The sequence below is a fragment of the Anomaloglossus baeobatrachus genome, chromosome 1, assembly GCF_048569485.1.
Source record: "Anomaloglossus baeobatrachus isolate aAnoBae1 chromosome 1, aAnoBae1.hap1, whole genome shotgun sequence".
NCBI classification, from domain to species: Eukaryota; Metazoa; Chordata; class Amphibia; order Anura; family Aromobatidae; genus Anomaloglossus; species Anomaloglossus baeobatrachus.
In genome coordinates, this window is record NC_134353.1 from 383473282 (window position 1) to 383489450 (window position 16169).

The following is a 16169-nucleotide window of genomic DNA, read 5'->3' on the forward strand; positions in this document are numbered from 1 at the left end:
AGCCCCGGGGGAATGCAATTGTAGATATAGATAAGAACTGGTTTTGAATGCCGCGCTATCACCAGGAAGCGATGTTGATTAAATATTCTCTTTATTCATGTGCAGGTTAAGTGAACACGTTTCTGAGGTCGCAGCCTCCTTCATCAGGACAACAGAGAAAATCAACAATAGATGGAGTTGCCACGGAGCTCCTATATATACCAGTATTGTCACATGATCGTCTTAGATCAGCCCGGCTGTATTTTAAAAAAAATCAGCGGGATTCTAAAACACTTTAGTAACTGAAATGCCATACATTGTGATACATAGAAAACACCGGTAGACAACGTCAAGATGAATAAAAATTTAAAATACATCAAATTTTAAACAATTATATTAAAAAATTTAAAGAAAAAATAAGAAATAAAAGAAAAACAATATAAATATATATGTGTGAAGCGGGTTCAAACCCAGATTATTGGTGTGATAAAGTGATATCAAAGTATGCAGGATGTCCTCTACTCCATTAAAGACATACATGATTAAGGCCCCGTCACACTAAGCAACATCGCTAGCAACATCGCTGCTAACGAACAACTTTTGTGACGTTGCTAGCGATGTTGCTGTGTGTGACATCCAGCAACAACCTGGCCCCTGCTGTGAGGTCGTTGGTTGTTGCTGAATGTCCTGGGCCATTTTTTAGTTGTTGCTCTCCCGCTGTGAAGCACAGATCACTGTGTGTGACAGCGAGACAGCAACAACTAAATGTGCAGGCAGCAGGAGCCGGCTTCTGCAGAGGCTGGTAACCAATGTAAACATCGGGTAACCAAGAAGCCCTGTCCTTGGTTACCCGATATTTACCTTCGATACCAGCCTCCGCCGCTCTCACTGCCTGTGCTGCCGGCTCCTGCTCTGTGCACATATAGCTAGCTGCAGGACACATCGGGTTAATTAACCTGATGTGTGCTGTAAGTAGGAGAGCAGGGAGCCAGCGCTAAGCATTGTGCGCTGCTCCCTGCTCTGTGCACATTTAGCTGCAGCACACATCGGGTAATTAACCCGATGTGTGCTGTAACTAGGAGAGCAAGGAGCCAGCGCTCAGTGTGCGCTGCTTCCTGCTCTCTGCACGTGTAGCTCCGTGCAGTGGTAACCAAGGTAAATATCGGGTTGGTTACCGATATTTACCTTAGTTACCAAGCGCAGCATTTTCCACGCGGCGCTGAGGTCTGGTCACTGGTTGCTGGTGAGCTCACCAGCAACTCGTGTAGCCACGCTCCAGCGATCCCTGCCAGGTCAGGTTGCTGGTGGGATCGCTGGAGCGTCGCAGTGTGACAGCTCACCAGCAACCTCCTAGCAACTTACCAGCGATCCCTATCGTTGTTGGGATCGCTGGTAAGTTGCTTAGTGTGACTGGACCTTTAGTCTGAAACCTAAAATGATCACATGAGAAAATAAAATGTGTGATAAAGTGTCTGTAAAAATCTTGTATAGGAATTTAAATAAATTATATATAAAAAAAACAAGAACTGAACTTTCATTTAATTTAAATGTGAAATGTCAAGTTAACGTAAGGGTTTCTATTAGAACCATCACACTTGTGTGAGATACAATTGGGAAATGACTTGTGACGAGTGATTCTCTATTTGTCAGACTTCACCTAGATAGAGATTGAGAATATAGGTGAAGTGTTCAATGAAATTAGAAGGGTGCATGCAGGGCAACCACACAAAAGGTTACCCGAGTGCAACAGCGTGGAACTTTTCAAAGCGCCTGCGCAGAACCGCTAAAATGTGCATAGACGATAACGTGAAAGAAGCAAGTGCCAGAGGAACAGACAAAGGCCGCATGCGCATACAAAGGTTACCTCGGTACAGACTGTGGGAACCAATGTCATTGCGCACGCGTAGGAAATCATAGGTCGCCTGAGGTGAACGTTACTAGAGGAACATCAAGAAATACCAATGGTTCTAATAGAAACTATTTCGTTAAATTGATATTTCACATTTAAATTAAATGAAAGTTCAGTTCTTGTTTTTTTATATATAATTTTATATATAATTTATTTAAATTCCTATACAAGATTTTACAGACACTTTATCACACATTTTGACACACATTTTATTTTCTCGTGATCATTCAAGGTTTCAGACTAATCATGTATGTCTGTCACTCTATCACACCAACAATCTGGGTTCGAACCTGCATCACACATATATATTTATATTTGTTTTTCTTTTATTTCTTATTTTTTCTTTTAATTTTTTAATATGATTGTTTAAAATTTGATGTATTTTAATTTTTTTTCATCCGGATGTTGTCTACCGGTGTTTATGCCTCACAATATATGACATTTCAGTTACTACAGTGTTTTACAATCCCGACAATTTTTTTAAAAAACAAGCGGGCTAATCTAAGACGATCATGTGACAATACTGGTATATATCGTAGTTTCGTGGCAGCTCCATGTATTGTTGATTTTCTCTGTTGTCCTGATGAAGGAGGCTGCGACCTCAGAAACGCATTGACTTGACCTGCACATGAAGAAAGAGAATATTTCATCAACATTGCTTCCTGGTGATAGCGCGGCATTCAAAACCCGTTCTTATCTATATCTACAATTAAATTTGGATCATATGCACAGACTCCTGACCTGAGAGTGACAGCTTTTTATATTTCTATGAAGCGGTCACGCCTGGGGCCGGAGACCCGCCAGCCATTCCATGAATTGAAGTCCAATCTTGGACTGATTTATCTGGACAGCCGAATACACCTTTTATAGTTCCTAATTTTACTAATTCTACAATTAACCCCTTACTGACCAGATCAAATTTAGTCTTGGCCCTTTTGAAGGGCCATAAGTCCCTTTTCCTGCCACGTAATCATGTAAGGGCTTATTTTTCACAAGACAAGTTTAGAATGACACCATTCATTTTGTACATTTTTTTTTATAAAAAAAAAGTCTTTAAATATTTTTTACTTTTCACATTTTTTAGCCACATAAAGAACTTGAACTTGCAATCATTTGAATGCTTTTACAAATCAATTTGACAACATACAGCAATACTAAAGTTTTGAAAGGTATTACGCGGTAGTTACAACATAACATAACCATGGCTGGGCTTCATAGGAGTAGAAAGATGGCAGCAAAAGGGGCCTTTGGTTGGCTCCCTGCTGCCATGGTAACTCTTTGTGGAGGTGGTAGATGGACAAGTAAACACACACTCCCAAACCAAACCACTTAAGCTGGTGTCACACATAACGACAACGACAATGACGTCGCTGCAACGTCACCATATTCTGTGACGTTGCAGCGACCTCAACAGCGACGTCGCTGTGTGTGACACATAACAACGATCAGACCCCTGCTGCGAAATCGTTGCTCGCTCCTGAATGCTCCAGGTCATTTTTTGATCGCTGCTATCCCGCTGCGCCATGCTGATAAGCTGATAATCCTTGTGTTTGACACCGCAGCAGGGACGCTACGCTACGTCTGAAACCACACAACTATGGGGAGATAAGGTATGCACACCAGTGACTATGTAAGGGGAATACATGGAATAGCAGAAACTGCTGTGTGAATACTGACTTGAAAAATCCAATAGCTATGTGTAAAAGTGAAAATGTGAAAAATGGAATCTGCATTACTGCCATGAACATATGAATCAAGAGAAATTTAGCTACTGAATTGATCAATGCAATAGAGCCCCAACACTACGCCAAAGTATTTCTCTACGTTGGGGTCCCTAGCTTGTGTGTGTCCTCTCATGCAGTTAAAAAACTTACCGTGTATGGGAAGCTGAGACCCAGGCTATTTATGCGTATTGTATGGATTGGCAATAGGTGTGGTGGGGAGGGTTCACAATTGAAAAACTACTAACAATAACGAATAATGTTTGGAACACCATTCTAAGTCTGAACTGGGTGCAAAAAACCTAAAATTTCACATGGCTATTGGATTTTTCAAGTCAGTATTCACACAGCAGTTTCTGCTATTCCATGTATTCCCCTTACATAGTCACTGGTGTGCATACCTTATCTCCCCATAGTGATGTTTTTTAGGTTTTTTGCACCCAGTTCAGACTTAGAATGGTGTTCCAAACGTTATTCGTTATTGTTAGTAGTTTTTCGTTTGTGAACCCTCCCCACCACACCTATTGCCAATCCATACAATACGCATAAATAGCCTGGGTCTCAGCTTCCCATACACGGTAAGTTTTTTAACTGCATGAGAGGACACACACAAGCTAGGGACCCCAACGTAGAGAAATACTTTGGCGTAGTGTTGGGGCTCTATTGCATTGATCAATTCAGTAGCTAAATTTCTCTTGATTCATATGTTCATGGCAGTAATGCAGATTCCATTTTTCACATTTTCACTTTTACACATAGCTATTGGATTTTTCAAGTCAGTATTCACACAGCAGTTTCTGCTATTCCATGTATTCCCCTTACATAGTCACTGGTGTGCATACCTTATCTCCCCATAGTGATGTTTTTTTAGGTTTTTTGCACCCAGTTCAGACTTAGAATGGTGTTCCAAACGTTATTCGTTATTGAAACCACACAACGACCGTCGACGTCGCTATGATCGCTGCTCAGTCGCTGCTTTTTATAACATGTTTGACAGCTTACTAACGATCATCTATGGTCGCTGCTACGTCACAGAATATGGTGACGTTGCAGCGACGTCGTTGTCGTTATGTGTGACCCCAGCTTTAACCTCTTCCATTGGTATGTTGATCTTTGACCTGAGGGGCCTCAAGTGGTCCTGTAACATAGGTTTTGGAGGGACTGCTGTTATTAATACATTTGGCCTGTCCCTCTGTCATTAAAACTCAGGGGAATACATGTTCCATAACAGTTTATAATGTGCCCATTGTGGTGGTGGGCTTTACTCTCCTCCTCCTCCTCCACCATGTCATTCTGCGACTGTCAATTCAAGTTTGCAGCGGGCTTGCAGGTGTCAGAAAACCTGAGTTTGGAGAGGGCCCTGAGGTGGCCCAGTAACATACATTTGGGAGAGATTGCTCTTACTTATACATTTGGGCGGTTCCTCCCTCATTGAGGTTCAGATGGTGGAATACATATTCCATAGCAGTGTACAATGCACCCAGTGTGCTATTGGGCTTTACCCTCCTTCTCCTCCTCCTCAAATTTCCCTTTCTGGAACGTAAACGTGTGTGTAAGCCAGAAGAGTAAAGGCCGCTTTACACGCTGCGACATCGCTAGCGATCGCCCCCGTCGTTTGTGCGTCACGGGCAAATCGCTGCCGCGTCACAGCGACGTCACACAGCGGGCCAATAATAGAAGCGGAGGGGCGAAGAGCAACCGCATTAACGTCACTCCCACCTCGTTGCCTGAGGATGCAGGAACGTTGTTGTTCGTCGTTCCCGGGTGTCACACATAGTGATGTGTGCTGCCTCAGGAACGACAAACAACCTGCGTCCAAAATGAGCAACGATATTTGGGAAAGGAACGACATGTCAACGATCAACAATTTGGTGAGTATTTGTAATCATTAGCGGTCGCTCGTAAGTGTCACACGCAACGACGTCGCTAACAAGGCCGGATGTGTGTCACGAATTTCGTGACCCCAGCGATATCTCGTTAGCGATGTCATTGCGTGTAAAGCGGCCTTTAGAGCAGATTCATTTTTGTATAGAATAGACCTGGCTCAACCAAATAGGTCAAGTAGGTGCTCTGGAGAAAAGGTAGATACAATAACAAATATACTCTGGCACACTAGGGAAAGTATGAAAAGAGTCCAATGTGGTGCTCAAAAATTTTTTTTTATTGATCTATGTTCTTATATTGTCCAACGTTTTAACCTGAGGGTTTTCTTCAAGGACTAGAATTTTCTGAAAATTCATTCTAAATTGACATAGGTATGTCACCCACTTCCGCTCCCTTTTTCTACATTGTATAGCATATTTTGCAACCCCTATGGGGGTTATCACTGTAACCATGGGAACCTTTTACATATATTCCTATGGAGAGCTTATTTTGTCTTTCATTTTATTTATGTAATGTGTATATTTTCTTTTCCTGTAAAACATTCATGTATATTGCATTGTTTGTGACATTGTATATCCTTTTCTCTCTTTTTTATATATATAAAAATTAGTCCTTAAAGAAAACCCTCGGGTTGAAACGTTGGACAATATAAGAACATAGATCAATAAATTTGTTTAGAGCAGATTCAGTCTTGGATGGCAGACAACAAGGTCTCTTCGCATTTCTCAAGCAGCAACAACTCTTTCACAACCACACAGTCTACTGTGGACACACAGAAGGCTGGCCCATCCAATCCTCAACCTGGTCCTCCTTCCTACCCCCATCATCAGTCACAGGAAACATATGACCCCAAGCTTGGCCACTCTGAGGATCTGTTTTGTACGTATCCTTTGGTTGGCTCTGGCCTCTCACCAAGCAGGATTGAAGAGGAATGTAAGGCGGTGGCGTGCATTGATGCGCAAGTATTTGAGGACCTACGCCCAGAACAAAGCTAGTTTGAGGAATCTGATTTACTGTCTCCAGAGGTGGAGGCTGATGATGATGAGACACAGTTGCCATCAGGTCAGCCTACAATCTCAACTTGGAAGGAGGATGAGATGGAAGATGAGGTGGTCGATGATGATCCGACCTGGACCGTTGACATGCATAGCCAGCACAGCATCACAGAGGAAGATGGATATGTAGCACCAACACAGGCACCAAGGGGTACTGGTTTGCCCAGAATAAGAACTGGGTCAACTGTTCCAAAGAGCACCCCTACTGTGGCCAAAGTCAGGGCAAGGGGGCATTCAGCCACTGTCTGGAAGTTTTTTTCTGAAAGTCCTTCAGAGAAAAACAATGTAATCTGTAACATCTGCCATACCAAGTTGAGCAGAGGCCAGGGCAAAGGCAACCTGAGCACCACCAGTATGCGGAACAACATGGCAGCCAAGCACCCCAGTAGTAATAATAATAATAATCTTTATTTCTATAGCGCCGACATATTCCACAGAGCTTTACAATTCAGTGGTTCATATACAAGCAAGTAACCATTATAGAAAATGCAATAATTATAGCAAAAAAGACAACCCTGCTAATAAGAGCTTACATCTACAATGGGGTGGGGGGGGGGGAGACAAGGTACAGGTGCACTACTCATTTCCAATGACAATCCAGCCATCTCAAAGAAATGGGGGATAGATAAGGCTGCCTGAACCAGTCAGCCAATCTTTAAGATGCTTTTGGGTGCGGAGTTTGATGAAGAGTTATGTTGGGAGAAGTCATGGAGGGACTATGTGAATTTAATTTAATTTGATTAGGGAAGGTGATAGACTACCCTAAAAAGATGTGTTTTTAGGGAGCGTCTGAAGCTGAGTAAGTTATAATTCATCCTGGTTTCTTGGGTGAAGAATTTTCCAGAGAAGTGGTTCAGCTCGGGAGAAGTCTTGGATCCGGGAGTTGGAGGTTTGGATTAGTGTGGATATTAGTTGAAAGTTGTTTGTGGAGCATGGAGAACGGGTAGGGTGATAGACAAAGATGAGGGTGAAGATGAAGAGGGGTGCCGCACTGTGGAGAGCTTTGTGGGTGAGAACAAGCAAATTGGATCCTGTGATTATATGAACAGTGAGAAGCATCCAAGTAATGGTTAGCCAGATAGGTGATGCTGGCTGCATCATTAAGGATGGACTGTAGATGAATGAGTCTAGTTAGGGGAAGATCAAATAATAGAGAATTGCAGTAGTCAAGGCAGGAGTGGATCAGGGCCACGGTGAAGGTTTTTGTAGTTTCCATGGTAAGAAAGGGGCAGATGCTAGAGATGTTCTTGAGGTGCAAGGGACAGGAGTGGGCAAGAGATTGTATATAGGAGGTGAATTGAGAGGAGGATGAGAGATGGTGTAGAGCAGGGGTGGGGAACCTCCGGCCCGTGGGCCGTATGCGGCCCGCGACGACTTTTTCTGCGGCCCCCGGGCTGATTTCCGGGAACTGTAGTGCTGGGGCGGCAGCCGCATCTTACTGGCTGCTGTCCCTTTAAAACCCCACACAGCGCATTCAATGCTGAACGCTGCATTTCCTATACCTGAAAGACTACGTCCCGACGCTGGCACTGCCTACGTGAGGACGTACTTTGTAGGTGGGGTCGGCGTGAGGGGCGCTAAAATCAAAAGGAGAGGACTGTGCCGGCAGTGCTCTGTGCCCAGCGATGGTGGCTCCCTGTGCCCAGCGGCGGCTCCCTGTGCCCGGCGGTTGTGGCAGCGGCTCCCTGTACCCGGCGGCGGCTCCCTGTGCCCGGCGGTTGTGGCGGCGGCTCCCTGTGCCCGGCGGTTGCGGCGGCGGCTCCCTGTGCCCGGTTGCAGCTCCCTGTGCCCAGTGGTTGCGGCTGCGGCTCCCTGTGCCCGGCGGCTCCATGCCCGGCGGCTACCTGTGCTCGGCAGCTGCTCCTCTCTGTGCCTGGTGGCTCCCTGTGACCGGCGGTGGCTCCCTGTGCCCGGTGGCTCCATGCCCGGCGGCTACCTGTGCCCGGTGGCTCCCTGAGCCCGGCGGTTGCGGCGGCGGCTCCCTGTTCCCGGCGGTTGCGACTCCCTGTGCCCGGCGGCTACCTGTGCCCGGCGGCGGCTGCTCCTCTCTGTGCCCGGCGGCTCTCTGTGCCCAGCGGTTGCGACGGCGGCTCCGTACCCGGCGGCTCCCTGTGCCCAGCGGCGAAGGTGGCTGCTCCTCTCTGTGCCCGGCGGCAGCGGCTGCTCCTCTCTGTGCCCGGCGGCTGCTCCTCTCTGTGCCCGGCGGCAGAGCCCTCTGTGCCCGCAAGCACCTCCAGTGCTCTGTGATCCCAGCCTCCCCCAGTTCTCTAACTACCCTCCAAGCTCATCCGAGTCTGACTGTGCTCCCAGCGCTCTGTACCTCCAGTGCTCTGTGCCCCTCTTTCTCCCCAGTGTTCTGTGCCTCCCCCAGTGTTCTGTGCCCCCCCAGTCTCCCCAGTGATCTGTGCCCCCCCAGTGTTCTGTGCCTCCCTCCCTCCAGTCTCCCCAGTGATCTGTGTCCCCCCCCAGTTTTGTGCCCCCCCAGTCTCCCCAGTGATCTGTGCCCCCCCAGTGTTCTGTACCTCCCCCAGTCTCCCCAGTGATCTGTGCCCCCCAGTCTCCCCAGTGATCTGTGCCCCCCAGTGTTCTGTACCCTCCCCCAGTCTCCCCAGTGATCTGTGCCCCCCCGTCTCCCCAGTGTTCTGTACCTCCCCCAGTCTCCCCAGTGATCTGTGCCCCCCAGTCTCCCCAGTGATCTGTGCCCCCCCAGAGTTCTGTGCCCCCCCAGTCTCCCTAGTGATCTATGCACCCCTAGTGATCTGTACCCCCATCTCCCCAGTGATCTGTGCCCCCCTAGTCTCCCCAGTGATCTGTGCCCCCCCAGTCTCCCCAGTGATCTGTGCCCCCCCAGTCTCCCCAGTGATCTATGCCCCACCAGTCTCCCCAGTGATCGGTGCCCCCCCCCAGTCTCCCCAGTGATCTCTGTGCCCCGAGCCTCTCCCAGTTGTCTGTGCCTTCAGCCTCTCCCATTCTTCTCTGTGCCATCTGTGTCCCCAGCGTCCCCCTGATTTGTCTCTGCCTCCAGCCTCTCCCATCATTCTCTGTTCCCCCAGGGCTCTCTGTGTCCCTCCGGCATCCCCCAGGGCTGTTTGCCCCCGGCTATTTATATAACCTCAGCAATGTTTGTGCCCCCCAGCTATGTCTGTGTAACCCAGTGATGTGTATATACCCCCAGTGAAGTCTGTGCCGCCCAGTGATGTACAGTTAGGTCCAGAAATATTTGGACAGTGACACAAGTTTTGTTATTTTAGCTGTTTACAAAAACATGTTCAGAAATACAATTATATATATAATATGGGCTGAAAGTGCACACACCCAGCTGCAATATGAGAGTTTTCACATCCAAATCGGAGAAAGGGTTTAGGAATCATAGCTCTGTAATGCATAGCCTCCTCTTTTTCAAGGGACCAAAAGTAATTGGACAAGGGACTCTAAGGGCTGCAATTAACTCTGAAGGCGTCTCCCTCGTTAACCTGTAATCAATGAAGTAGTTAAAAGGTCTGGGGTTGATTACAGGTGTGTGGTTTTGCATTTGGAAGCTGTTGCTGTGACCAGACAACATGCGGTCTAAGGAACTCTCAATTGAGGTGAAGCAGAACATCCTGAGGCTGAAAAAAAAGAAAAAATCCACCAGAGAGATAGCAGACATGCTTGGAGTAGCAAAATCAACAGTCAGGTACATTCTGAGAAAAAAGGAATTGACTGGTAAGCTTGGGAACTCAAAAAGGCCTGGGCGTCCACGGATGACAACAGTGGTGGATGATCGCCGCATACTTTCTTTGGTGAAGAAGAACCCGTTCACAACATCAACTGAAGTCCAGAACACTCTCAGTGAAGTAGGTGTATCTGTCTCTAAGTCAACAGTAAAGAGAAGACTCCATGAAAGTAAATACAAAGGGTTCACATCTAGATGCAAACCATTCATCAATTCCAAAAATAGACAGGCCAGAGTTAAATTTGCTGAAAAACACCTGAAGCCAGCTCAGTTCTGGAAAAGTATTCTATGGACAGATGAGACCAAGATCAACCTGTACCAGAATGATGGGAATAAAAAAGTTTGGAGAAGAAAAGGAACGGCACATGATCCAAGGCACACCACATCCTCTGTAAAACATGGTGGAGGCAACGTGATGGCATGGGCATGCATGGCTTTCAATTGCACTGGGTCACTTGTGTTTATTGATGACATAACAGCAGACAAGAGTAGCCGGATGAATTCTGAAGTGTACCGGGATATACTTTCAGCCCAGATTCAGCCAAATGCCGCAAAGTTGATTGGACGGCGCTTCATAGTACAGATGGACAATGACCCCAAGCATACAGCCAAAGCTACCCAGGAGTTCATGAGTGCAAAAAAGTGGAACATTCTGCAATTGCCAAGTCAATCACCAGATCTTAACCCAATTGAGCATGCATTTCACTTGCTCAAATCCAGATTTAAGACGGAAAGACCCACAAACAAGCAAGACCTGAAGGCTGCGGCTGTAAAGGCCTGGCAAAGCATTAAGAAGGAGGAAACCCAGCGTTTGGTGATGTCCATGGGTTCCAGACTTAAGGCAGTGATTGCCTCCAAAGGATTCGCAACAAAATATTGAAAATAAAATTTTTTTTTTGGGTTTGGTTTATTTGTCCAATTACTTTTGACCTCCTAAAATGTGGAGTGTTTGTAAAGAAATGTGTACAATTCCTACAATTTCTATCAGATATTTTTGTTCAAACCTTCAAATTAAACGTTACAATCTGCACTTGAATTCTGTTGTAGAGGTTTCATTTCAAATCCAATGTGGTGGCATGCAGAGCCCAACTCGCGAAAATTGTGTCACTGTCCAAATATTTCTGGACCTAACTGTATGTACCCCCAGTGACGTCTATGTCCTGCTGCTTCCCTAGTGATGTATATTCCTCCCAGCCCTCCCCAGCAATGTTTATGCCCCCCCAGCTATGTTTGTGCTCCCCATCAATGATGTATGTATTCCCCAGTGATGTATGTACCCCCAATGATGTCTATGTCCCCAGCCTCCCCAGTGATCTATATTCCTCCCAACCCTCCCCTGTGATGTATATACAGCAGTCCCAGCCAACTCAAACCTGGAAAAGCAGTTGTGAAAAGCAAAAAGATCAATATCGCTTAATATTACAGCTGCACCAAAGAGTAGAAGCTCCAGCCACCACAGTGAGTTAATTGTTTGACCAAATATATTAGGGTAATTTTCAAGTTGATAATTTTGTGCGGCCCCAGAAGGTTGGTAAAAATTTCCAAATGGCCCCCGGCAGAAAAAAGGTTCCCCACCCCTGGTGTAGAGCATAACCCCCACACAGTGAGCCTGCTGCCAAGGACCTATTTTCGTGTTACCACACACAGAGAGGGAGATGTCAGGTTTAGGGAGGTTAGAAGACGGAGGGAAAAAAGTAGTTCAGTTTTGGAAAGCTTAAGTTTCAAATAGAGAGCAGACATGACGTTGCAAACTGCAGACAGACAGTAGGTGGGCAGAACACCAGGGTATCAAATTTGTGTCTGCAGGTCAAACCACTGACATGTCGCCTGTGCAATGTCCTTCACAATCTGCTGTTCAGGAAGCAGGCACTCATCCATTCTGCCCACAAGCTGCGATTGCACAGACACAGCAAACATCAACCACATCCACTTCCTTGTCCCAGAAAAGCATCCAGTTGTCTGACCCTGAGACCTTAGAAAGGTAGCGTAAATTCCCAGCTACGCACCCACAGACACAAAACTTAAACTCGCACATTGCTAAATTGCTAGCCATAGAGTTGTTGCCGTTTAGGCTTGTGGGAACCTAGCGTTTCCATTGTATCATGGCTCAGCCACAGCCAAGAGATCGTGTTCCCAGCCGCCATTATTTTGCCTGGTGTACAGTCCCCACGTTACACAAGCACGTGTTAAATAATCTCAACCGCGCTCTGACCAACACCATAACCGGGTCCACCTAACAACAGACATGTGGATAAGTTGTTGTGGACAAGTATGAAACATATCTGTCACGGCACACTGGGTGAACCTGGTGGTGGCTGGGACAAAGTCGCAAACTGGAACATCACACATCCTACCCTCTCCCAGAATATCGAGCCCAATTTCTACCAGCATTTCCGCCTCATCATATGCCACTTCCTGTCTCCCCTCCTCCTACTGATCCTCAACCCCTGCTGAATTACCCTCCCCATCACTGTCAAGCAGGGAACTATGCAGCAGTGCATCGGCAAAGTGAAAACATGCTCTGCTGAAGCTGATCTGTTTAGGTCAGAAACCACACACTGCAGCAGAGCTGTGGCAAGGCATAAAACAACAGTGGCTCTCCCTGCTGCACCTCCAACCCAATTTGGTTTTCTGTGATAATGGGCATAACCTAGTAGTGGCTTTAAAAGTTGGCAAGCTGGTACACGTACCATACATGGCTCACGTGCTGAACCTAGTTGGTCAGAAATTTCTCAAAACATACCCTGACTTGCTGTACCTACTTGAGAAGTTTAAAAAAAAAACAACCAAAATACAAAAAAGTGAGCCAGAGTATGAGTTGGTGTACATGCAACTTGTAAGCTCATGTTCACTTGAGAAAGTGCGCCGTATTAACGTCCATTTCCACCATTCCTCTACCGCTTTTGCTGGTCTTACAGTGCTGCAAAAGCGCTTGCATTTCCTAAGTCACCAACTCATGTGTGACCTGCCCACGCGGTGAAACTCTATATATCATATGTTGGCCAGGTTTAGTGAGCAGCAGAGGACAGTAACTAAATACCATCTTCAAAATGCCTGTCAGACTGAGAATGAGCCACCACACATAACTGTCGAATGGGTATGGATCGCTGACATTGGTGAGGTTCTTGAGAACTTTGAGTACTGCACCAAGCTCGTGAGTGGTGATCAGGCTATTATCAGCTTAACCATCCCGCTGCTGTGTCTGTTGAAACAAACACTGCATAATCTCAGAGGAAGCTTTGAGTTCCCAGCATGTTGCTGTGGAGCCAGATTTCCCAATGGGTGATATTACCCAGCCCAGCCACTATTCTGAGGCAACACAGGGTGATGATGAGGAGGGAGAGGACGTTTTTCTGTGCTACTGAGGGGACTCCCAATGCTACATTGGGGACTCCAGCTTCACATCTGTCCAGCATGGATGGATTGGAGAGGAGGAGGTGGAGGAGGCGAGTCAATGTGAGGTGAGGATGGGTATTGTTCCTCCTGGTGGGGACACAGAACCTTTGCCTGTTTGCTGCTTAACCCACATGCCACAGTTCATGTGTACGTGGCTGTGGGAAGTCTCTTGTGTGATGTACATTTTATCCAACAACCTATACTGGTTGTGTGGCGCCCTGGACTAGCCAGGTCGTCACAGGTAACATATATACACCCCCACCCCCATTAGACAGTAACATTAGCCAAACATAAAATCCTTGTTGCCTCCCTCCAGTGTCTGATGTCCACACCAGGTCTGATGTCCACACCAGGTGGGGCGGAGCCAAGCGGTTGGCCCCACCCACCAAGGAGTTCATAGGCCTTGAGGTGGGAAAAGTGTCAGAGTAGTTTTGGAGTTTGAAGTGTGAGGAGTAAACACTTGGGTGTCTGGGTTTGTGGCCCAGGCACTGACAGCAAGGTTGGCAGACGGTGGTGGCCGTCTGCAGGAGTGGTGAAGCAACGCGGAACCGTAGGACCGGGGTCGGGCGTTGGCCCACCAGTACCGACCGGGGAGCGAAGTGAAGCCAGCACACACAAGCAGGGCCATCGGACCCCGACCAGGCTTGGAGCCGCCGACAATAGTCAAAGAGTGTGACCGGAACCCCAGGGGTTTCCTAACAGCCAAAGACCCGATAGAAGGCAACCGCCCACACCGTGCGGGTATACAGCTACCGCCTAAGGCTAGAGACCCAAGGGCCAGCGCCTGCGGGCAAACGGGCTCCTCCGTCATCCATACACCGGGGAGCGCACTACCGTTGGGGATCCATCATAGTCAAACAAGTACATCAAGGTGCAGGGAAAGACAGCCGCCATCACCTGTCCGGGGAGAGACACTACAGCCGGCTGCGGGACCCGTCCATCCAGCCGTTTGGTTTACCGAGGACTTTGTGCATCTCTTGCTGAGTGAGCACACCCGTGCCTTCCGGCACCGCGCTGTCCCTGCAACCCTGCACCTCACCAACCCTGCCTCCCCGTCACACCACCGGGCCCCGGGACCACCTACCCCTACCCACGGAGGGGGAAAACAACATCCCAGCTGCTCCCTACCATCGCTCCCGGGATCCCCGTCACCAGCAGCAGTGGTGCCCATCTTCACCACAACCCGTGGGTGGTGTCACGGACTAAATCCCCCAAACCAACCACCCCTTTCACTCACGGGCGAGGAGCGCCGCTCGAGTCCCCGGATCCGGCCCACTGCTCAAGCCACCGAGCAGCAGCGCCGGACCCGAGCGTTAGCGAGCGCAGCGGCAGCGTACCTCCCCGCCCGCGACAGTTGGACACCTTTCTGGACCCACGATATAAGGAGAAATTTCCTTCTCTCCTTTTTGAGTCCCCAAAGGATTGCACAATGGAAGCCTTCAAGAGGGTTGTTGTAGATCAGTTACTGAAAATATCACCCTCAGACAATGCTGGCGGCAGAGTTACCAACTCTTTTCAATACCAAGGTTTAATGGGGAGAGACACAAACACCAGGTCCAACAGAGATGGGGGGGGGGGGGGAATGCACGCAAACTGGGCCATTTTCAATAAACCAGCATATCAACAAGGGCTATCTGTGCCTGTAACAATGCCAAGGAAGCAGAAGTTGCACAACATGGTCGAGGGGTACTTAAGAAGACCAAACCTGCATTCTTTCTGACACTTCAGTTCCCTTTAATTATTGGATGTCCAAGCTGAACACTTGGCCTGGCCTCTCCTTATATGCCTTGGAGGTGCTGGCCTGCCAGGCTGCTAGTGTAATGTCAGAGCATGTTTTCAGTTTTGCTGGGGCAATCATCACTGATAGGTGTACATGCCTCTCCACAGAAAATGCAGACAGACTTAGTCTGATTAAATTCAACAAGGACTGGATTTCTCCACAGTTTGTAATCCCTCCAGCTGAGAGCAAGTCAAAGTAAATTCCCCAAAATGTTCATTTTGGCAACTGCTGTTAACGTCTACCCCTTCCCATATAAAGCCGTTTCCTTCCTGTGTCAATCATGACTCAGCCCATAGGGCTAATTTTTGTAAACACTATGGATGGACAAACCAGGACAGTACTCAAACTCCAGCCTAACTACTATTTGACATTGGATCCCATGACTCAGGCCATAAGGCTAATTTTTGTAAACAATGCACATTATGCACTGGACAAACCAGAACAGTAGTCCTACCAATCTAATATTTGTCATTGGAGACCTTTGTCGAGCGTTGTCCCACATTATAACTAAGATAGGGGATACATATTCGATAGCAATTTACAATTACTGTTGATGAACAACTGATGGCCCTCTGAAAACTTGAATTGAGGGCTGTAGAATGACATGGAGGAGGAGGGTAAAGTCCAATGCTACAATGGACATATAGTAGAATACATATTCTATAGCAGTTTACAATCTGAGTCTTAATGAGGGATGGACCACCCAAATGAATAAGTAACAGCAGTCCCT